Source organism: Ischnura elegans, chromosome 1 (assembly GCF_921293095.1).
Source record: "Ischnura elegans chromosome 1, ioIscEleg1.1, whole genome shotgun sequence".
NCBI classification, from domain to species: domain Eukaryota; kingdom Metazoa; phylum Arthropoda; class Insecta; order Odonata; family Coenagrionidae; genus Ischnura; species Ischnura elegans.
This window is the reverse complement of record NC_060246.1, coordinates 8,977,412-9,002,840: the sequence shown is the minus strand read 5'-3', so window position 1 is coordinate 9,002,840 and position 25,429 is coordinate 8,977,412. Positions and strand designations below refer to the sequence as shown.

Genomic DNA, 25,429 nt, shown 5'->3' with positions numbered 1-25,429 from the left:
GCCAAGAGTATTTCTACTGAAGAAAGCAGCCTTCACTTGATCTTTAGGTAGTAATTTTCCAGTTTTGTTGGATATACGACCGAGATAGGGGATTCTACGCCATTTCGTGTCATCATCTTTCCCTCTATCTGTGTAAATAAGGTTGAGTGCGAGTCGTTTTTGTTTTTGGTGGTACAGTTTGTCAATGAGAACTTCGGAGTACCCATTATTGGATGCAATTAGTATGATTGCGTTTAGCTCCTTCATCCTGTTGTAATTCGACAATGGAATCATACATAGTCTGTGAAGTATGCAATGTATTGCTGATAACTATCCCTTAGTAACTATAATGTGGAGAAACATTCCCTTGATGAAGGAGGGTATATCAAAGGATGTCATTACGATAAGTAGGGATGGTCGGATCGGATACCTCGGATCCAAATATCCGCGGACATTGCCCTTCATCGGATACATCGGATCCAAAGTCGCGGAAGACATCGGATCTGGATCCGAAATTTTAAATAATAGCTTCAGTGAATGCAACACCCCATAAGGGTGGAAAAAGTTCCGATTCTGTCTTCGAATGCGCCGTCGCGTGCGATTCTTGTCCTACTCATGAACCGTTTTGTTTGAAAGCCCTCGCTGAGGTTACGTAGGAGAATTTCAAGCCGTGGAAACTAAAAATATAGCAAAATACGACTGGCACATAGTGTGACTCTTCCCAAGAGATTGAACAATCATCGGCGGAGTCTCAGCGACAGGAATTTGAAAATGCATTTGGATCCGAAAATATCCGATCCGAAAGATGCGGCTCCGTCAATCAAGGATCCGAGAAAAATCCTGGATCCGTCCATCCCTAATAATAAGGCTGGAGAGGGTGCGGAGGCATGGCATTTTTTGTGGTCGCTCAGAAAAGAGCGGTTCCTTTTGAGCGAACTGAGTGAACTTGCTGCTGCTGATGCGTGGAATAATATTTGAGGGCCCTTTCGATTTGAGTCTCCGCCTCACGCCACACTCATACGTCCTCCTCAGTCCAGACTCTCCTCAATCCTGGCCCTCACGCCTTCCCTTTTTCATCATGCTCCCCGAGTTTGACCACGCGTCTCCACCCTTTTTCTTCTGGAATTAACTTGCTTCACACAATTTTCTTTCCCTTAGTAAAATCCACAATGATTTATTTGCCATTCGAGGAGTGATTTAAATGAAATATCGTGCAGTATATTAAAAAAAGGAGCAGTTTATACCCCTCGGTTGAAATTTTTTAGCCTATTTTAAAGTTTAAATAGTGGAAATGAGTGTTTTAGCTGGTGACGTTAATGTAGCGTCCTCTCCTTTAAACCCGGGAACGCAAATAATATGGCAGACACTTTTGAGAATCAATGGTTTGCGAGTTCACTTCTTGGAATGGCGGCATGATTATTAAGAAGTATATAATTAGATGAGGTAAGAGGTCATTGTAAAGAGGTAAAAAAAGTTCTGTTACCTTTTATAGTGAACTGAAAAAGTGGAAACCGGCGGAGTTTTAATATGTACTGTGTGGAAAATAACAAATATAATTTTTGATTTTATCACTCTTGAAAAGTCTGATTATTATGGCTCCTTTCATGCAATATATATAAATTATATGTTTTAGTACGACCTTATATGTTGTAATTGTGCGGTACTGCATGTGAAGTACGAACTTTATTCCTTTTTGCATTTATTTTCAGTGTTACGTCACGAAAATACGTTAGCAAACCTCAATTTCGGATTCGGCTGCCAAAAATAGAACGAAAAAAATCTCAACTACCCCAAAACTTTCCCAGCAGGCCCTTTTTGAGGGCATCTTGAGTGGGCTAATGGGCCGGAAAATAGGGGAGCTTCTCTATATATATGTTATCTGGCAATGTGGGATGGGGTTGGAGATATTTGTCTTGCTTAATGAAGCGGTAAATGTGGAGATGTCCTTTCTCTCCTACAAGATTTTAGCCCTTGTAATGATACAGACTACCGTTGTGGGATGATCGTTGTGGAGACTAAAGACAAGTGGTCCTTTGAAAAGTCCATTTTCCTCTTTGAGGTCATTCCATTACAACTTAACCTAATTTTTATCATTTGAAAATTCCCTTCCTCACTTTAAATGAGATAATTGCATGTTCCATAATGTCGTTTAATACATGGTTTATACGAAATTCTCTTCCAATTATGTTCAAATGAAGCTATTTTTGTCCTCAAGAAGGATCTCTGCACGTATTCGTGAATATAAAGTTTCACTCAGGTGTTGCTTGTGAATCAATGGCGCGCAAGGTAATAATATGATACGATCATGTTAATATACTTGTATGTACTGCTGAAAAGTGTCAAAATGTAAAGTTAAACTTTATTGAAGCCCGCTTGTCTTGGATATGGGTGCGCGAATGCTTTTAATGGTCATAAATACGAGCTTTTTTTGTTTGATCATCTTTTTAAATCTTCGCATTATAAAGAACAATTACAAATAATTTGAAAAGTGGGCCAACACACATTAAAAAGATTTAACATTTATGGTACTGTAGTTTTGTTTAACACTTTTCAACTATTACCTATCTATCATGTACTCATAAATATCTCCGCTATTTATTTGAAATTTCGTTCTCATTTCGGGTTTAAGCTCTTTAATATTGAATTACAAATTTTTCGATTTGCATAAATTCCAATAAACGTTTACAGAATTACTCTCAAATACTTAAAATACCCTTGTGCCTCGCTTAAAGCTATTCACGAGTGAAATTTTTGGATTTAATATTCGAACACAAGTGCAAAAAATATTTGAAGTCGGTATTGCAATTGTCTGACCATTAATGGTTAAAACTTGGCCGGTAGGGAGATGATTTGAGCGTTAATTCAGTGCTCACTGCATTAGCAAATTCAAACGTGTGTCATATTTCTATGAATTTTCATTGTTTATCCTGTAGTTATCTTACGATTTGATCATTGGACCATTTTTCCTCATAAAATGATCCTCCAAGATCGTTAGAACATTAATGGCTTTGCCTGGTTTCGCTAATAGTAGGGTCCTCTTCGCTTCTGTAGCGTTGAGGTGTCTTTCCCTCGTCCCGTCCCTTCCGTCCCTTTCCTTTCCCAGAGGCGTCGATGGGCTCCCATCGCGGCGGCGCCCCTTTCCTTTTTCCTTCCCCTCCCCGGGTGATCGGACGTATAAGTCTCTGACTTGGTTCCCGGCCCCGGTGTGTTGTATCCTCGAAGGGCTCCCCTTGAGCCCTCATTTGTTCATCTGTAGTAGTTCAGGGATATATTTGAGATTGCCCGTGACCATTATTGATTCTGATTATTCAATCCTATTACGTCGGTATGCCAAGTGAGATACGCATTGTAGGACCCAGCTTTGCGGGGTATAGAAGCAGAAGAGAATGTATCTATCTGCATATACATTATGCATCCTACCCTATTGGCCGCCTGATTAGAAGTAGTGGCAGTTGGTGTTGCGACGCTGACATGGCAATGCATGATTGTTCTTTTCGGCGACCGATTTGCGCGGCATTCCAAATGAGCTCTCCTTTCCTTCGCTTCTATGATTTTTGCATTTTCGCGCACGCGAATTTATCATAATTTCATCTTCCAAATCTTTGCATGAACGAATCAATGCTCACAGATATCTCAATACAGCGATTGAATTATTTTTCAGACCACTACTTACAGTTTGTGTTACTTTCTTTATGTTCCTCTAAATATTTGACGCATATTATTATGAAATTTCGTGTTATCTATTTTTCTTAAATGTCAACAACAATCCATTATTGTTTCCTCCATGGAAACTTTGATACTCAAAGTTATTGAGGGTTTTCTATATGATTTAGAAAATACGTTACATATTCTAACCGTAAGTCAAAGTCACTAACGTTGAAATTGGCCATGGGAAAACCATTTGGTGTAGCCGGTATTCGAACCTGTATTTCCCAGTTACCGTTCAGGTATACCGCCAGCAGCGAAACTAAGCCATCTTTTTCCAAAGCAGATTTTAGACCCTGTTATCTGAGCAGTGATTACACCGTTTGAAGCCACAACTCTTGCTCCGAAAACTCTCTTAAATTTTTTTGTAGGGAGATAGCTAGATAGTATAACTGGTAGCAAAATTGACAAATTGAGAGGTCTACTTTCGATTACCAACTACGACAAATGATTATTTCTTGTCAAATTTCACCCTTGGCGTAAACTTCTTCTTTCTTTTGGCCGTGACACTTAAAATCATTTCACACCCATGTCCAAGACTTCAAGCAGGCTTCCATAAAGTTTCACTTTACATTTTGACACTTGTCTCATCTCTGACGTGACAATTAAAATTCACTTAACATGTGGGGATCGGGTTGGTGTGGTGGCTAGAGTGTTGGCTTCCCACCCCGTGGATTCGGTTTCAAATCCCGGCGGTGGCAGAGATTTTTCAGACTGCCCGATTCCTGCTTGAATCCTATGTGGAGGAGGATATTTCAAGCGCAGCACTCCGTCCGTCGGATGGGACGTTAAGTTGTGGTTCCCTTGGCACCTTTCGTTAACAACGGTCGCGTGACGTCTGCCAGACGCCCGGCCATTTTCTTTTCTTTCTTCCGTATTTTCATAGTTAGGAAACAAAAGCCTTAATCACACGATGATCATTTTATCCGTCATTTCCGAGTGATCACTATCGCGATCATTAGATTGATCACTCGCAAATGATCGTCGCCGGCAATTGCCGGAGGCTTGCGGGGTATTATGTAGATGTAGATGAATGCTAACTGGTGACCAGATTGTGCGTGGAGTGTAGCATTGCCTAACTCCGTTTTTTCTAGGCAGATGGCAAGATATATTTTCTTAACACCGCAGATTTTCATCAATTTCCCATATTTACATTTCTATTCTGTTATCAACAACTCCTAATAGGAAATCTCATGTATGCAAAACAGCTGTAGCATAGCAATACCACTGCCGTAGTCGTAGAGGGGGGAGGTGTGGTGGGTTCGGACCCCCCCTCCCAGAAACATAAAAGCACGGTTACTTAGCTTCATAAAAGAAATCAAAATATCAAAAAGGATGAATTCACAGAAGATTTATTTGATAAATGAAGTTTTTTTGATTATGAAAAGCGTTAAAAATTTTTGTTAAAATTTTATGTTAAAATTAGTATAAATCCCTTTCCTTAATACCCTGTTTTTCACAAATTCCCCCCCCCCCCTGATTTTGGATCCCCCCGTACAAAAGTACTGGCTACCCCACTGATCAATATCACTTGAAAATTAGTCATTGGTAATTTTGATTCTTAGGGGCATCAGGTATCATCAGACTTAACCTCTCGAGACAGAGTTTTTCTATGTAAATGTACGTTACCAATATTAGCGTCCCAAGTACAGATTAATGAGAAATTTTTTTAATTATCCCTATAAGGATACACACAAATACAAGGGCTATTAATTTCATAAAGCCGATGACAGTCAAAATTTGGATGTTCCGGCGTGTATATAGAGTATTTCGGAGACAACGTCCAAAGGCTACCCCACCCATGCCCCAGAAATTTCTCCTTTCATTTTTTTTTGTTCTCGTCGAATCCAATTCCGTTTGGCGGTGCAGTCCCTGGCCGATCGTCTCTCCCACCCACCCCTATTTCCAGCAGAATCCTCAGTGAAGGGGGTGGGAAATACTCCGAGTTTTAGCGCATCTGGCGCCTCCTCGCGGGAGGAAATTGAGGCTCCTGGCCGAATTACGTAATCCATCACGGTCTTACCAGTTTCCACTGGCCTTTCCATTCGGTAATATTTCAAGACTCTTCCGCAAGGCTTTCGTCTGCCCACTGTACTTTCTTCATTGATATAGAGCTTCTGTCCGCGAATTTCAAAGAATTGATTTTGTTCTTTCACGACGCATGATATGGGTGAAATCTTCTCGGGTTAAAAAACTAATAACATTCACTAGTTCTTGATTTTGTGGTATTCCATTATTGTTCGAAACCCGGGTCAATCTCTGATAAAAAATAAGTGGTAGGTATAAGTAATTTTCTGATATCCAGGAAAACTTACTTCTCGGGTTAACCACCGGGCGGCCTAAAAGCAACTCCCCCGGTGGGAAACCCGAGATGATTTCACCAGTATGGACCTTGAGTCCAATGCACAACAAAGATATTTTAAAGAGCGATTTGTCCGGTTCAATTGGCTCTACTATTCCCTGTAATCGGTTAATGATTCCATGTCATATCACGGCTTTAAAATTTCCTCGGTCGGTTACTGGATGAAATGCTTAAACTGTTATCGGTGGCAAACGGTTGCTTCTTGGCGAAAAGCCTCCATATTGCCTCCCTAATATCTAAATTCGTGGTTTTGGACATGTATAATAAGCGAATAATAATCTCCAACGAAGCCCTATTTTTCACTGAGGTATCGGTTGTTACTTTTCATAATTTATTTCATAATTTAGAGCAGAAACCCATGAGTTTGAGATGGAAACGGAGGAGCAAGGATACATTGACCTACGGGTGCTACTAAGACAGCTGATGGAAAAACAGGAGAGGCGAGATAGACAGTTGAGGGAAGAACGGGAGAGGCAAGATAGTCGTGTATTGAGGGAACTAAGAGAAAGGCGTGTTAAAAAAAGATCGGAAGAAAAGCTAACATAGTGGTGTGTATGGAGAGAGCTACCAAAGGAGATACGTGTTCTAAAAAGATCGGCAGAAAGAAGAAAAAGGCGCAAAGAAAAAGGAGGCGCCTACAAGAGAGAGAAAGATCGCGGAGGAAGAGATACGGCAGAATTCAAGTCAGTTCGTACAAATCTTTTGCCTTTAACCAAAGATTTCCGTTGCGGGAGTTCAATTGTATGCATAGTCAATTTTTAATTGTGCACATTGGGTACAGAAAGGGACATAACGCAATATATTTGTATAATATCAGATGGTAAACTGGGCCCAATTAGTCTTCTTTACGACATTTTGAATATAATTTGTAAAAAGTGATTTTGGTGCGTATTATTTCTTAATTAAGTGTATTTCTGTACCCCAGGGTAACACGAAATAAGAAGTGGAAGGTGAGTTTCGTTACATTTGCTTATATAAAAATGCGTCATGGGCGATTTTCCAATTTTCGAGAGACGCGTTCAAGTGGAAAAGACGTTCTCCCGCAGTTTGCTGTTTCATCCTCTGTGAAAGCGCTGCCCTCCTCCAAACATATCCCACTTCTTTTCGCTCTTAAGTTCAAAGTTCGCTGCGAGATCATCCACTTTGGCGTTCTGCACAGAAGCAATGATATTTCGCTGATCCATTAAAACTTTTCCTCTGACATTCATTGGCTGTCTCTTGCTAATACAGCTCTCCGAATCTTTTGTATTTTCCATTAACTCATTCCGAATACTCTCTGTAATCCGCTAATGATTCCATTCGCTATGCTTGTCTCACTTAATCTGTTATCTCTTCCCTATCTCCCCTATCGCGTCCATCTATTCGATTGGAGTGGATAAGGGGCTTATCCCTCGTAATACTCTTTCGTATAGACAGGTGAGGCCTATGGAATTATGTGGTCAACGTAAAAACAACTCAATACCGTCAAATGTGCCGTGGAAATATTTTTTCTCGGTCTTCTCCCTGTCTTTTAAGAACGGGGATATTTAAAATATTATATTTTGGGATTGTTCGGAGTAATTTTTACTGTCAGATTGTTTCCAACTTGACATACAACCCCGATGGATGTATATTTGTCAATTTATGGGAGAAAATAGCTTCATACGAGCTCGTATGTTGTTTTCAATGTGTAGTATGCACATTTTGAGTCATGGTGCAAATAATGAACAATATATTTATGACGGTGTAATTTTCTCTTTTTTCGTGATCGAATAATCTCGTTTCTGTTTTTTATTCATTCCATTCACTGTAAATCTTTTTCCCCTTCCTCTTTTTCGAGATGTCAGTGTGGAAGTGTCCATTGTCATCGTTTGTAAAAGATGTGACCATTTCTGCCATTTAAATTCTACTCAGTCGCTTTCAGCGTTAAAGGTACTGAATAATTTTTGATTGAAGCGTTTGCAAGTCGCAGATCATTTTTGCACCAAATGTGAGTAAGAAAAGGGTTAAAAAGACAATATCTAAGTATATAAAGACAGGAAAGGATAATTATCGGCAACGAGACATGCTAATTTCGGATACTAATGGAGTGAGAATAAACTAAAATGGTAAACTTCCACACAATTTTATTACTAAAGTAAAATTACTATTATTTACCGACCCGGTTTCGACACGCAGTGTCATTATCATTATCAGTGATAATGACACTACGTGTCGAAACCGGGTCGGTACTTTAGTTAATAAAGTTGTGTGGAAGTTTCCCATTTTAGTTTATGCTCTTGAATGTAAAACATTTCCACCAGATATCGCCGGACACTGTGAATTATGTTACTAATGGAGTATTTCTATTTCAACATTACAATATTATTTGAATTATTCTCGTAGTAAAGCAAAATTACTCAGTGTTGATGGGCATTCCCATCTCACGTTTTGTTTCCGAAATCGAACTTCGCGCTTTGCTTACGCGTTCTATTCACGTTGATGTTCGAAATATCTTCAGTGGTTCGTGCGAGTTGACTCACCAAGGGAGGTTCAAATGAACAACCAGGGAACCCTCTCATTAATCCACCACATCGTCAAACGAGTTTTTCACACGCATTCTTTTCAGCTGTTGAATTTCACATTTTGATGAGAAAACAAGTCAAATTATCAGCCGAGTTGTTCGTGTACACTGCCAGCTCGAAATATTGAGTCCACTTCAAGTATCCACGCGGGGAATTCGTGGGTTTCGGGCCGGGATGAAATCAAGTTATCTCTTTTATCTTGACAGTGTGTGGTGCTACGCCGTCTGAATTTCTGTTTTTCAGCATTTATTGCCTCACCGGCGTGCAATTCCACTCTTTCCAAAATATTCCCTACCCTTTTTCATAATGGAGAAGGTCTGACTGTTCCCTGAGAGTTATAAAACTATCCTAAGAGAGAGCATTTCCGTTGCTCCGTTTTTGAAAAGAAAATTGCATCAAAAAGTTTTAGATAAAGAACTGACATTTAATATAGTGCACTTCTTAATGTTGCGTAGGTTATTTTAGTTTCGTTAATGACAAGTTTCATGTTTTAACTGAATTTATGTTGTATAAATCACGTCTTGTGTTTTCGATGTAAACGGATAACTACCCTTTTATAAGGGACAGCATTGGTAATTCATTTTAAATAATGTGTAATTGTTATTTTTGGCTAGTAGGTGAAAATTCTATTTGCTAACATGGCGCTCGTTTTACCACTTGATCGGCCATTTTCTGGATTTTTCTTCTATCTTCTATTCATTTCTCATGCAAGGATAATGCGTGGTGTTGAGAAATGTTTGCTGAATAAAATAAGCTGAATTCATTCATGATACTCTAAATTTGATACCAACAGCATCTTAAGAAACCGGGAACACAAAGTGCATGTGTCATAAAATTATTTTTTTAGTATAGTTAGGATATAATAGGTGTCTAAGATTTCCATTTAAGTTTTTATTGAAAAATAGGCAAATTGATGGCCTATTTTTTCTCCATGTGAGCTGGATAAGGTCAAAGTTACCATTTTAAAGTACACAGAGTTAGGAACGGATGATTATCGGCAAAGAGAAAAGCTAATTACCAATAGAGTCTACAAGAGACACTTTGTTTGACACTTTGAGGGGGAGATTTACTCCGAAATTTGGGAGATAGCAATAAAGGGAAACCTTGTTAACGACAAGGCATTTCCCAATCTATTCCCCTCATTACTTATCACCCTCCCAAATCCCCCTCCCCCACAATCCGAATGACAAACTTTTTTCCCCCTTCTCCTGCTGGAATTACCAATCCCAGCCATGAATCCATTTTTATAAAAAAAATTGCATCGTGATAAAGAAACATCCATTTACAACCATAGAAAAATATAAACCAGTCCTCACCATACTTTTTATATTTTCGGTAATTGATAATGGTGTAACATCCGAAATCGATGAAAAAAATTAAAACAAATATACTGTGGGAGTGAAAAAGTGTTTATCATTGATAATATGGAGCCCTTCCACAACGTACAGGCTTCAAGTTTCGATTTTATTCTACACTTAAAGAGTACTCATTTTTTCATTTCATTAATTGCATTGTTATTTTAATCGCTTCTCGTGGTAAAGCATTGACATTTGTAAATTACTCACACTATTCCACTTAGCCACGCGTGGGCACTTAAAGAAGCCTCGATTTTTGCGCCGGCAGTGTTTGCGAACTCTAGCGGGTAATCCGGCTTATTTTCTCATGGAAATATAAATTTCAACAGATGAATATTGCACGCGTGAAAAACTCTTTTGGAAATGTAAGGGATCGAAGAGAGGATCCATGGTTCTTAATGTCCATAAAAAGGTTTGCTGCATCTGTTTCATTTACTTGGTTGGGATATTGAATCGTGGAATGTTTCCTCGCAGCGTTGTGTACGGAAAACAATGCAAACAAACAAATGAAGTATTATCAATATATATTATAAAATATAGAATGCAAAAATTTTTGATTGTTTCTCAGGGAAAAAAAGCAAAGTCTTTCATTTTGTTACAAATATGAAGTCGAATCGACCTCTCATAACCATGTTGCGTGAGAGGCGATGCAAATTAGGAATGCTGAATTCCGAAGCCGCCATAATCTAACAGAGGAAATAATTAGAAGTGTTGAGACTGTTGCCTCACTACAGGCTTAAACACGTGAGAGTTACCGAAAGAAGAAAAAAATTAAGCTGTAAACTCATTAAAGCCTTCTCTACCACTAGTAACTAAATTTTCACCGCGGACCGTATCCTACCTGGGCCTTCATTTTGGAAGTTAAGTGTAATTCACAACAGAAATCAGCTAGTGTATTCAAGGCGCACTTAGTTATATGTAGTTTAAGACCGCAAAATTATATAAAAATATCTCTATGACCGAGATCTCTTATTATAAGTGCGAGACGATGAGAATATATTCGGTGATAAATGGATGAAACCATGCGTGGGTGGTCATGGCTACTAGATAAATCGACGCACACCCCAGAAGCAAATACGTTGTTCTTAAAATTTTGCTGTACTCTCCAATCAAAATCTAGCTCTGTCTAGAAAGTTCTTCGGCAGGTAGATTTATTTTTTGAATTTTTTGAGGCGCTGAATCCGAATCTGAGCTTTATTGACAAAATGTATTTACTTGAAACGTCACTACCAAGGAAATAAATGTATCCTTTTCCTCGAATTGCATCCTTCTTGGGCACAATCTTGCTATCTTCTCTTAAAATCCAACCCTCTTTCTCCAGTCATTCATGACAGGTGGATGGTACAGCTTAATTCCCAAGGGGCCATTTATTTTCCCCGATACTCTGCTATTTGTGGCACACGCTTTTCTTTTCATCCCTTCAAAGATGGTTATCGATACCACCTCGTAAGAATAGGTTCCGTCCTCCGTCCATTGTTTGCAAGTCCGCGATCGTTGCCATTGCACACCTGTGAGCTTCGCCTCCTCCTTTATCATCCAGTGTCTTTGAGCTCCTCCTTTCTCGCTCTCTCTCTCTCTCTTTATTGCCCATCTGGTAGTGTCCGTGCAAACCGAAGATATTTCCTCGTAGTCCTTGATATCGAATCGCTATTGTACTCCTTTGACCATTTTTCCTCCACTCTGATCGAAAACCTCCAATTTCTATTCAGGGCCACGCCCAAATGGAGACTGAGCAAGAGGACCAGTTGTTTGGCTTTCGTGATGCAGTTTCAGCGGGCTATTTTTTTTGCTCAATAGAGTTCTTTAAAAAAAAGGTGCGGTTATGGTCAGCTATGGAAACTTTTGCCTTAGCATCAGAACCATACTGCTAGATTGTGATACTTAAGTTTTCAAGAGTAATGCATTCCTAACAGCAATTTTAGTAAAATTGGTAGAAAAATAAACACTTTCGTATTCCACTCGAGAATAATATTACAGTGTCTAGTAATGAAAGGTCATAAAATTTGTTTAACCTCTTGCTGTTTTATTTTCAATGCTTTCAATATTTAAGGCGAAAACTACAAATGTGTGGTTATTGTTATATGTATCCTACTCCATTGGTTTATACATATAAAAGTGTATTGCCTGGAGAATAATTTGGTGATTTCCCGGCAAATAGACTTTACAAAAAGTTCTTGGGACTGCCACCGGTCCAGGAGCTGAAATTCTGCCGAGGTATTTGTCCGAGGTATTATTCCCACCATCTAGTTTCATCTTTCATGAAGTAAAGTGTTTGATATGCGTAAAAACATGTAATCGACTCCATTTCCTCTGTAATCGTTTCTCATCCCCCTGTGTTTTTGTTTTAGCAAGATGCAAAGTTTTCGGCTTACCAAGTTGTTTTTTTTTTGCTATTGAAGGTTTATCGTACTTGTTATTGCGTCGATAGCTGAAGTAAATTAAAATTTTCTGACAAATGGTCCAAAAAAATTAATTTTGATATTTAAGTTAATGCCATACACACACTTATGATACCCTTAGTAAACTCACAACATTATTTACAATTCATTTTCTGGATTCTTATTTTTCCTAATGATACTCAGAAAAATTAAGTTAAAGAAAAGTAGATTTTGAGATCAGCTAACTATCTGACATAAACTTATGGACGTTAAAATCATCTTTCAGTGACTTTTTACGTCTGTCGTTAAGCTTACAAGTACTTCGCTTGTTATAAACAATGAGCTGACAGACAATTTCTCCGGGGGAATCAGAGGCCTCTAATATGCTACTGATAGCTCCTACTCAATATTAATGCAAGAAGCTCTTTTATATGCTTCTGGAACACATTTTATATTGTAATAATAATTTATTTGTCCCCAACAGGTAATCCCAATTAATAATGTCCAGTGCAGAGTACATTAATATGGTGGTTTAATAAAGTAAATGAATAAAATAACGAAACAAATATACTATGAATAAGGGGTCAGGCTAAGTAAGTAGTATACACTTAAAACTTCCCAATGAATAACAGAAGATATTGCTACCTCGATTATCCTCTAGAAAGAAATAGGGTGGCTTCCTATTATTTAAAAAAAAAAAACCTAAATTGAAAGATTAATAACCCTGGAGTACGCTTTTCACGCTTTAAGATTTTTAAATGGGGACATTTATTTTTCATGATTAAATGAAAAGTGAAAATTTTCAAGCGCGCGAAAATGCGACTGCTAAGTATGAATGCTGGGAAAAAGCCCGTGTGACGTCATTCTGGTTCCCGCTGTCGCCGTGTGAGGTGACCTTGGGGCGAGGATATATGCGCCGAAGCGATGCAGGCTGTTAGCAGGTAGCAGAGTATCTTGCTAGCACGTAGCGCTTGGCTTAAATAAGGATTATCAATATCTACCTTATCAAAAAAGGAAACTTTCCGACCACAGGCAGTTTTAATAGGTGATTATTAAGATATGTTTCCCTGAGCTCTGTGCTTCATGCATGCATTGGTAATCTCAGATAATGTAAAACTCCTATCTACTCGTATAGAATTAGAAACTAGATCCCTGTGACGTCACGTGGAGTGGCATCGCATGGGCGCCTATCTGGTCTTTTTCAAATGAGGTTAAAATTGACCATTGCCATTCGTCTAAACTGGGATTTTTAAAACCAAATAAAATGTACGAGTATATTATGAATACACTGATGATGGGTAACGAATCGCAATCAATGCCTTTCGTTTTCTTTTATGAAGGAAACTACCCTATTAGCTGCGCATATCATCCGGCCAAGTGGATCGAACCGCATGACGTAACTTACATCAAGGAGTGTGTCTAGTTCTACGAGAGAGGACATTAGTGTTTACTATGCTAAAGAGATAGCCACTGTCAAAATATTTCTGAGGAAAATAACGCCAAACATATATCTCCTTGCATAGAGATGAGAAGTTTCGAAGTAGTTCCTGCATTAGTTGGAGAAGTGAAGTAGTTTGAAGACTCAGGACATTCTTTTCCAAGAAAAATGATTGGAAAATAAACATAGCACTCCCTATGTCTTGGAAGAGATATCCGAGAGAAGAGAGGTTCTTAGAATGTGAGAGTGCATAATTTGTCTTTTGGGTGTCGATTTTTTGTTTCGCTCCTCCGTCGTTAGAGGTCGTGACTTTTCACCCAAGAGAGGGATTTCCGAAGAGGATGATAAGTTGGAAGCTCCGCAGTAACTAGTCCCCCTCAAAGTTATCAAAAGCCAGATTGCAAATCGCCGCATGCCTGCTGCCTCTGTTTTTCTCTTCCCCATACGAAACTCTTCCATTTCTTCGTGGAACAATCAAACCAGATTGAAAAGAAACATTGTAACGCCGTGCCTTGTCCAGCTCAACTCAAAATTTTTATTTATTATATTTGAATTTATTCATTTAATTTCGTTGTAGTTGGGTTTTTGATTGTATTAATATTTATTTGAATGTATGTTCTGCTAGGTTGATGTTTTAGATTGTTCATTGTTTGTTTTATAAGAACGTAGCTATGTTGCTGTTGATAAAAAGAAGGGAATTATTGGAAGGAAAGTTGAAGAGAGAAGTCATGTATTAAAGAGAATCGATTCGAAATTGAAATTTCAACGAATTTTATATTATTTGAGAGTTTATATGCCTGCTTCACAACATGAACAATTTCTCCAATCAGAAAATGGAATGTAATTTTACCGTCGTTCATTTCTTGATTTCGTTCTTTATTATTATTTCAGTTATAATATACCGACCAGTATATGCATGCCTCCTATTTCTGTTCTGACTTTGTCTCATGGCCTTTTTTTTCTTCACGGTTTTAATTGAGAGGATTGGCCCTCTACTGCTTCTGGATAACATAATTCCTTTTTAGTAAAAAAGATATAATTTTTGAAAAAGCAGATTCTTGTGTAGGCCTCTAAAACTATTATGCCTATTTATAATGAAATATAATTGAGTTTTACTTTTCGCATATGACATTGAATTATGGAATTGTTGTACTATGTAATCTTACATTTTAAGAGTTTTGGCAAAATGGCGTTAGAAATGTAAATAAAAGTAGCAGTTATTTTAGCTTAACCTGGAAATTTGTGATAAGTATACTTATATGTTCTGCTTTAAATTTGGCAATATTATTGTAACACTATGTAATACAATATGTAAAGAGGTGATGAAGTCCTCTCTAGCAGAAAGGCAGTCTCCGTAAGTGTCTTGAGCCTGTCAATGGGGTTTCCTCTACTTTGCAATCGCTTTAGCATTAGCTCTTCTAATTTACTAATTGGTAATAACAAAATCGTAGTTATAAATTTCTTATCCTCGCACGATATGAGAACGCTTATATATTACCCGAAGTCTACTTAAAAGCCTAAACTATCAAGGATGAATATCACTTTCTACAATCAATCCTCTTCTGCGTACTTTTTGTCCGGGCTCTTTTATAAATCAAAAAAGTCTTATCGCTGATGTTTGGTCATTAAATTCTCATTCACCTAATAGGAGCACTGCTGCATCAAAATATTATATACATCACATAATTTACGAAGGCGGTTATCGCTGTGTTATAATATATATTAACTTCTTTTACGCCTGTGAGTGAAACCTTTTTATTTGCGAATTTAAATATTGAATATATGGCTTAAAATATATTAAATATGCTCCTAAAGTTAAAAACTAAACCTCGCCTCGATAAATTAAAATTAATGTTTTAAAATTAAAAATTTATGATAATACTAGAAATGCATCATATTGCCATTGGAATATATTTGTCCCATTCGCGATGCCTGGTATTAATTGAAGTCCCGCGGGTCTAATGATAAAATATTTCTTGCCAGCTCCATCTGATGGTGTAAAGATTCTCCAATATTTTTTCTAATGACAACCTTTATCGATGACTTACCATAAAATTTTAGCGCCAAAGTGAGCTCAAGAAAAACCTTTTACGAGGTCAACGCGGTGGCAGATCACCGAACAGAAGGAATATAAATGGATACATCACAAAGGTCGACCTCTGGAAAAATTCTTTACCATTCCGCTGAGGTACCTATTTTTTTTAGCTCTTACATTTCTCCAGCTCTTCAAACGCAGACGTTTCGCGGGCATTGAAGCGAATTTTCCGTAAGACGGATGGGGTGAATATTCTGTGGCTGGCATGCCGGGGGCGTTGGTAGGTGTGGGTGGGAACTGCGGAGTTTTACGACGAACGTAAAAGGATCCGTCGTGGTTAAGCGATAGAGGGGTTGGTGGGGTAATTGCGATATGGGAAGAGAAGGCCGAAGAGCCCTCCGAAGATTTTATCATGAGCCGAGTGATAGCGTTTCATGTGGTCGACCCTTCTCTCGCTTGCCTGCCATTGGGCCATTCAAAAGACGAACATGAGGATGTAAGCCAGCCATACGATGCTGTTAGATGATAACGGCCGGTTGTCTAGGCGGCAGTCCTTTCCCACTATCGTGACATGTGGTTCTTTTTAAATCAATCAGTTGATTTAATATGTTACCTTTATTAAATAACTCAGTAAATTCTTTTCATATGAATTAGTTGATTTAATTTGTTACTTAAATTTATCAATTAATCAGTAAATTGCCCACCTACAGCTTACTTGCCAGATTACAGTGAGTGGTACAATATAGCAAACATAAAAAAGCATGCACAATGAAGCATAAAATATTTGAATAAAAAGCAATGCATTAAAGGTAAAAACAATGCATAATGACGTTAAGAATTTCCATTCAGATGGGAAAGAGCCCGGTTGATACAAGCTATTATTATTATTTTATTATTTAAGTAAAGTTACAAGTCGACCATTCGGTCGGGTGGTAACATAGCCACACATAAATAAAAAAACGCATAAATAAGCTATACAATATAAACGTTAATCCAAATATAATGAAACATGCATAATAAAAAGGGGGCGCCCTAGCGTTTGGATTTCCCAATATAACGGCACACGAAGCCCTCTAGCCGCAGCGCCGGGACAGACACGAGGCCGAAGCACCTTGAGGGAGAGAAAGACGGGGGGTGGGGGAAGGCGACTCCCCTCCCAACTACGCCAGCGACGACTCCGAGGAGAAATTTGATACTCATGATGAATTTGATACGGGTCGCTGGAACAGGGGTAGCAGTCGGAGCTGGAATGTGACACCTAATTTGGTGTCATGTATCCACCGTCATTTAAATGCCATTTAATTTAAATGTATTTTTATATTTACATTTTAATGTTGTTAATCAATTACAAATACTTGAAGTCAACTTATGGGGGCCGTTTTCCTCTCTCATGTGCTGAAAAAATAGGCCTGTGAATGCGAAGGTCCCATTGAGTGTACACCTTTTCCGAAATTGCTAGCGATGTTATGTTCATTATGTAAGCAGGCATTTCGTCAAAATCACGGCGCTGACTTCGGTGGCGGCTGGGTAAAGTCCTCCCTCGCCTGCCAAACAAGAAATTGCGGGATCGAGTCCCGCCTGGGTAGATTTCCTCTATCCAGGGCATGGTAGTTCGTGTAATTAATTATTATATTAATAATTTACAAATTAAAACGGCTCAATATGAGCTGTATTCGTTGGTTTGGGAACAAAAAAATTTAAATAAATAAATTTTCAGTATTGAATTGTTGTTTATGATGTTATTTTGACGGAATGTAGAGTGAAGGAATTACGCAATGAAGTAATTACGTAAAGTAATTTTACGTAGAGTAATTTTACATCGCTTGCAGTTTTCGAAACGGAAGGGAAAAATGGTGGCAAACGAAAAATAGAGAGGTTTCTCATTTGAAACTTACTGACGCGAAATATATTCAACTAACATAATAAATTATTGATAAAATGTAACAATACATGTCACATAGCTTGCTTGAAACTTATTAACACCGATGAAAAGAAACATTAAAACAGAACACGATGAAAATTCTATGGGAGCACCGAAACCTGCGTTTCAAGGCATAGGTAGTAGTTATTTAATAGTTGAATTTTGTGTCATAATTTTGTGTGATATAACACTCATCAGAAATCACCTCGCAAGCATTTTATATTTTAAAAAAACTGCAATGGAAAACATGTGAAATTATATATTAACCATTACAAATTAACCTAAATATTTAAATCATAGAAAACATAAAGAATAAGTTCACCAGCTCCACAACTAGTTTTCATTTGCATTCAAGGGAAAAGTTGACCCCGTGACATCACTGAATGTTGGCATTGATGCTATGATGCGCGAGGCTGTGGTTCAGAAGCCCCTGAAGGTCCACTTAAAATACCTTTATTCCACTGATGTCCCCTTTGGGTATGAAGATTTTTTTGCGTCTAGCCCTTTCATAACTAGGAGAAAGCTGGTGGCCACAGATCTTGGCAGTCTTACGAATAATTTTGTGTAGACATTTTGTTAAATTGCCATCAACAATCAGCGAAATAGCTTCTTATGGCGTCAGTTCATTTTGATTTACAGTTATTTTCCTCCATTACTGTTTCATATCCGTTTCCCTCGGGTAGGGGTGGACGTGGTCATTTCCGTGATTATATTCGCTGCCGCATCATTCCCTTACAAGCGCATTGTAATTGATGTTGCTAGCGATAGCTCAGCTGTTGATGATTTCTCAAATCAGTCACTTTTCTGCTCTTATTGTTACACCAGACTCCTTAAAGTCTTTCTTAGGCCTTTCTTTGCTGCTTTACTCAGAAAAACCAGGAATTAGATAGCAATAGTGATATAAAATCGCCTTGAAGTAAAGTTAAGCGAATACGAAAACGTTACGCAATGATAGGTTACAACATCATCAAGGAGTCTCAAGAAGATTATTATGCATGTCAGCTGGGTATATCCTTCTCTAACCAATATCGACGGTTTTTTTTCAAACCTGTCCCTGGTTCTCTTGCATTCGTCCCACTTCTGGAAATACGTATTGAAAAGTATTTGCTCATGACATTCTGCAATATTTCCGTCGCATTCTCTTCTTTCTCCAACTTAAACTTATTGAGAAGATATTTGACGGGTAATTTACGTTTGGAGAACAACAAATTTCCACTTCCATTATAAATAACGTCATGTATTTCTTTCTATGTTACTTTCATGCGCTCAATTTTTCTTATCCGAAATATCAACAATCTGTACGACGAGCGAAGCACAAACTGGTTAAGGCGTTATGGTAGTGACGGTAGTGACGGCTGGGAGCCGCTCTGGGCGACCGAAGCCGACCATTTTTTCCCTCTGCCGGAGTTCACATACCACTCAATTGCGGAACAACTAGAAGAGATAGAGACTTGCGGTTTTCTTTATTGTATTTAGAAGACGTGTATACACATTAGAAAAGGACATAAATAGTAATATGTTCTCAGGTTATTGAGAAAATCAAGTTGGACTTTGACCGATTACAACTTGACTCCAAGGTAAAACAAAAAAGTTATTAAACCCTCAATCTGTGGCTGCACTTTTCTTCCACAATCACCTTGAGACCCACAGATCTATGTTAATTCGCGTGGCCTAAAATAGGTCTACCGTGGAGTACTGCAGGCCCAAAACGGCGACGAAGGACGTGATTCGGGCCAATTCGAATTTCTTACCTCCCCTCACCCCGCTCCGCCCTCCAAACAACGGCAACGTCGCAGAAAGTGGAATGGGGAGTGATACCCTCAGCCTTTAGACCTCGCGGCCGCCCGTCTCGCCGAAGCGCCGAGACGAAGCGAGTATCAGGTTACTGTAAGGTGTGGTCGAAGAGAAGCGAATGAAATTCGCTTGGCCTTCCCTGAGGTTTGGGGTGTAAAAGCTACTCCATGAGAAGCGGAGAGGAACACTCCCCTCAGCTGTCTAGCCCGCCCTCCCACCAGGGTTTGAGGTGCGACTGCTCAGCTCCTTCGCTTTTCTCCGCTGTATGTGTACTAGAGGTGGGAGTTACGGTGGATTCGGTTCATAGGACATGATTCGTGGCAATGAATCGGTTCTTTAAACCGTTCATAATAAGCCATAAATGAACCATGGGAATCTCGAATCCATGTGAATATCGAATCCATCTGAATCTCGAATCTGTGTGAATCTTGAATCCATGGAGAATACATTTTACGTATGTGTAATGCATTAATCATGCTTGAGTCCATGAAAACCTGTCAACCTACTGCATTTAAAATATTATGAGTGATAGCAATTTGCAGAGATTATCAGTGGCGCCGACTCCATGGAGCCTGAGGGGGCCCGAGCCACCCCAAAAATTCGTTACAGATGTGAGGAAAAAATGTGTCAGGCTTGTCAATTTTCCCCGGAGTGTCCAGATATCGAGATTCGAGTGATCAGGGTTCTAATGTTGATCATATGACGCTTCTAAAATGCTTAAAAAACTTAAAATTCACTTCTTATAAAATTTACCGGGGCAAGGTCCCCGGTTGGGGTCCCCCCAATATTTTTTGTAAGTCTGCACCCCTGGTGATTATTAATTTTCATTTTAAAGACATATATAATAAATTACTTTCAGATTCCTCCTCGATTTGTCTGAATGTTATGCTACTCTAAAATTAGCAGTCCACGTTAAATTAATAGAGTATGTGCACGTTTTTGGGAAGTGATCTTATAAAAAAATTTAAACCTCAATTAGGCTGAATTCCAAGTCGGAGAATAGAGAGGTACTTTTTAAGTGAGATATTAATTATTAAAATTTGCAAAATTAATGATGCACTGAAGTCGGCCATATTCTCAAGGCTGTGACGTCATTTTTTTGGATGTGTTCTCAGGCATACCTTGTTCTTTCGAGTGAGCCTCTCTACAGCGTATACTGAGTTTGGAAAGCCATGGAATGGCTTATAAACTAGATTAGAAGTGTGTACATGCCATCATCTTTTAATTCATTTATTTCTCGGTTACGCTGACGACAAGACTATTAAGACAAGAGTCACTTAAACAGGGATGATCCTTGAAAGTAGTACGACTTAATTCGTGAAAACTAAGTCACTAATTAGTAATTAACTTAGTTACAGTACCCGTACTACTAACTAAAAAAAGGAAAATAAATTTTCGAAAAAAGTGATAGTTTGGGTATTACAAATGCTTGTAATTTAATTCCAAACACAGTGATGCTAATATTTTCATAATCGGATGTGAAATAAGCTCATTATTACGTATCACAAGTCGGGACTACTTTTTGGAAATGCACCGCGCGCTGGGATTCCTCGCTTAATGGATAGTCATAACAAGACAATTGTACCTTGAAAACCTATAAATTTATGCTGTGAAGAAATGTAAAATGAACCAATTTTTAAATTGTGCTAACAAATGCTTCGAGAAGCATATGGAAACCGAATGAATGAAAAGTAATCGTCTGATCTATCAAACATTTGATTTCCAGCCCGAGAGATTTCCATCATACATCCGGACCAAGTTTTCATTTACATTATTTTAGATATACCACACAAACGCTATTCATAAACTTCAACCAAGCAAATGTATATGTGACTGACATATCTCTGTTAGCGAAATGAAAATCACTTGTAGAAACATTGAGATAATAAGAACTCTGTTTTTTAATAGGTAGTACAGTGGCGGAAAAAATTAACGCAAAGCTCGTTGGCGTCTGAGAGCGGCCAGTTCAGGAACTACTTGTCTTCCAAAATTTTGCCCTCGTATTGCTCTCATACAACCGGGAGTTTTAAAAGCAATACATCCCTTATACCGGGGAAATAATCATACCCGTCGCATTATGACAAGGCGCAAAAGATCCAGCTACGAATTCTTCGCCATATTCTCATAAGTATGCTTCGCCCTCGACTCACCTACAATGGAATCTACTCTCGTCGGGACATCAGTGGACACAGCCGACATATTGGGCATTGAGACTGCCATAGAGCCCGATCGTTCCGGTGGTGTAGTGGGTAAAGTAACATGCTTCGCAGATGAGGATCCGCGGATCAAGTCCCAGTGAGGGATGACTTGATGCTGCACACACACACACTCTGTAAACATTTTTCTGATCTTAAAACTTCGCAATACCTATCAAAAGGTCCATAGGATGTTGCATGGCTATTGAATTCTTACGCGCTTATTTATTTGTTGAAAATCAACCACCATATTGCATAACCATTTGGGCAGTTGACTGTGGAGTGAATTTTTACTACCATTTCCGCGTCGTCCAGCACCGATTCAAGGCCTCTAACTATTAGCTGCATGGGCGATGTGTCACGGCCTTCTACTTCTCCCTCATTTCAAGGGAAAACTCTTATAGAGTTCCTCAAAGCAGAATGAAAGCACTTGAGCCACCTCCGAGAAATCAGTATTTTGTTTTCAGTTCAGTATTGCAATGCTTTGCTCAATATTCTACGTCCAATATATTAAGATTACACAAATTATACAAAGTAATGATATTTACTATACACTTTGTCGAAAAAACTGCATTTCAATCGTTTTCCTCCCGGGTGCACATACTCTATTGTGAAATGCAAATACTCTTAGTGTAAATGCAAATACTCTTAAACTAATAGTAAGTTCAATCCGTCAGATTTCAGACATTTTAACTGTTCCGTTGCATGCGACTATTTCTCAAAGAATTTCTTAAGGCCGTTTAACACGGGGCACGGAATTGCGTAGGTTAGAGCTGCATTAATTTCTAAAATGGCGTGGAATTGCGCAAATGCACGAGCGAAATTAGAACAGGGGCTATTTTGCCGTATCGTATCCACGCATTCTCGCATGTGTTCTAGCAATTCATAGTTTCACACGACGCAATTTTGATTGCGCCTACGCACGTACGTCTGATTGCGCAATTCCGTGTACCGTATAAAACGGCCTTTACGCTTTAAAACATTAAAAGTGAAAGCGAAAAATTCATTTTAATTCCATCAAAAAAGAAAGGGTCTGCATCGCCTTACGCGGCCGTGCTAGGGCGCCCCCTTAACTTTGTCATAAAGGACTTACGAATTTACGGGGAGAGCTCCAAAACTACCCTAGAAAGACCGTGCCAATCACCTATCCCCACCCCAGTGCAGGAAAGAATTTGATAGCTCATCGGGAGGGTGTATTTTTTGTTTGTGGTCTTTTCTTGACAAATAATGCGGCTATTTATATCTATTTTTAATATCTATCCGTATTTCGTACTGGTGCAGCTTTTTCCAATGGTTCTCATCAAGAAGAGCAATACGTTAAAAGCTTTTGTTGTCGTGCTTCCAACATGCGGTCCCCATTGTAAATCCCTACTCAATACCAATCCTAATATTTGCAGTCATTAACTTCCCCAAGAATTTTTCCAAAAGTGCAGTAATCGGTTGATACAACATTACTGCCTGTCTTGAATCTAATCAGGTTTCTTTTATTCGCATTATTTATCATTCCCTTATCGATTGCCCACCCCTCCAAATGTTAAGGTCTTCTTGCAAAGTTTTACCGTCCTCTACCTTCCCGATATCTCTATAAATTATGCAATCATCAGCAAACATACGAATGGGGCTAGTTATATATATATTAATGTCGTTCACGTAGATTATAAAGAGTAAGGGTCCCAACACACTTCCTTGGGGTACACCACTTGCGGCATAGTATTACTCTGACAATGATTGAGCATCGCCTACTTTAACCCGATGCGTTCTACCCGAGATGAAAGAATATATCAATTTAACGACTCTTCTATCAGATCCTAATGAGCCTACTTTTTCCATAAGGATTTCATAATTTACTCTGTCAAAATTGTTCGGGATATCGATCAGCACACCATCGATATTCTCTCCGTTATTTAATCCCTCTACTAGGTCCTGATGAAGAGACGCTAATTAGCTGTGTCAGGAGTAGCCTTTGAAAAAACCATCTTGCCCTTCCCAAATAAAGGAAGATTCTTTCAATACATCTTTCTTCAAGTCCGCAATTAGGTACTCCATAATTTTGCATACAATGAATGTTAAGCTGACTAGTCGATACGAGTCAACACAATTTCGTGACCCTTTTTTGTAAGAAGAGAAAACGGGTGTATTTGGTCATGAAGAGAATTTATGAGGGAAGAGAGATGGAAGAGGAGGGAACGCTTGGTCAGTGACAATTTGGGAATGGGCGAATACATGGAGGAGCGAATGCGTGCCGGTGGGTCTGCATGGAACTTGAAAGTTTAAATTAGAGATGAGTTCAGGTCAGTCAGTGGCAGAGTTGATAATGCTGTGAATTAGTTGTAAATCGGTTTTGAGAATTAGATTTGGGATATTAGGTATGGAAAGAAAATAGGCAAATGAATATCAGCTGGAATATTGGGGGACTATGTATGTACTTAGCTGTTTTACTGAAAATACGCCATCTATGTTAAGTTCATAAAATTTAAAATCACTCGCTAGTGGTAATCAAATTATTTCATGTTTTCCTAATTTAGTATTTACTTTTCCACTGGGATTCGTGACGGGAAACTTTATTTGATGAGACTTATTTCTTTGGGAATGATAATTTTTTATACCAATATCAAAGTATTTAATTTCTCTTACCGCCCGTCATCATCGTAAATCAACAATCCTGAAACTGATTCGTCCGTCCTATCAGCAAACCTTTTCAAAGTTACATATTTCTATTATTTAGTATGCTTTATAACTTGTCGTATGTTTCTCATTCCGAGTGCTCATTTAGCTTTCTATCACCTTTCAGTTATTCTTTTCACATTTACACATTTCTTCTATTTAACATATTTAATCACTTGCCTGATTATTGCCTTCATCAGGTTATCATGCCTCTTATTGTGGGCGATGAAGCTATTCCTTCTTCTTCATAGGGCTTTTAGGAGACTTTTCTTTTCTTCTGCTTTCCGAAGGAATTCTCACTCGCCCGATTGATCTACTTTATATTCAGCCTTCTTCAGCCGTACCACATATTGAAAACTTCCACTCTTGAATTCTCTCCTATCATGCCTCGCTGCCATAGAGAAACATGCTCCATATGTAGGATCTGATGAACTGTTTCCTTACTTCTAGACTTGTACTCCCGACTGCTGACTTTGCTGGCCTATTGACGTTTCTTTCTTGCTTCTCCCATCGCTGAATACTCTGCTTCCTGGATACCAAAAAACTTTCAACTCTTTGAGTTTTTTTTTCTTGAGTAATGTTTATTCTTGTTTCCTTTCTTCTACTCTATATTATAACCTGAATTTTCTTTATCGATTTTCAGCTGTTAGTAAGGCATTCTCTTTCTATATTTATCATAGTATTCTTCGAATCTTTTCTGTTACAGCTTTAAATATTGCGGAATTGGGCAATCATCAACATTAGTACTCACTCTGTAGGTTTCCGCAGGTTTTTCACGCCCCCCTTCTTGTGTAGGCGTTTTATTGCACTGCGGTTTTTCGCTGATGAATATTATCCCCTCATCCTCATGTTTTTTTTTTCCCACCAACACAAATATTTTCTACACAAAATTTCCACATATAAAAGTGAAATTTTAACATTTCGCCCTTAATATCTATTTATCTAGACATCTATCTACCTTCCTATTCCCTGGGAAGTCTGAATCCGTTGCAACCGGGAAAGACTCATCACATTGGAATCCCTCTGTTTTCCTTCTCCTTGCTTCCCTTGGGAGAGCGTC

At 38.6% G+C, this 25,429-nt stretch overlaps 1 long non-coding RNA gene and 1 pseudogene across 1 annotated transcript in view; both read left to right on the top strand.

The window, feature by feature from the left end:
* The window catches only part of LOC124155326, a 390,208-nt gene that overhangs the window by 332,692 nt on the left and 32,087 nt on the right, over positions 1-25,429 (top strand). The gene's annotated exons all lie outside the window — the stretch shown is intronic.
* Positions 6,715-6,826, top strand: LOC124173788 (annotated as a pseudogene).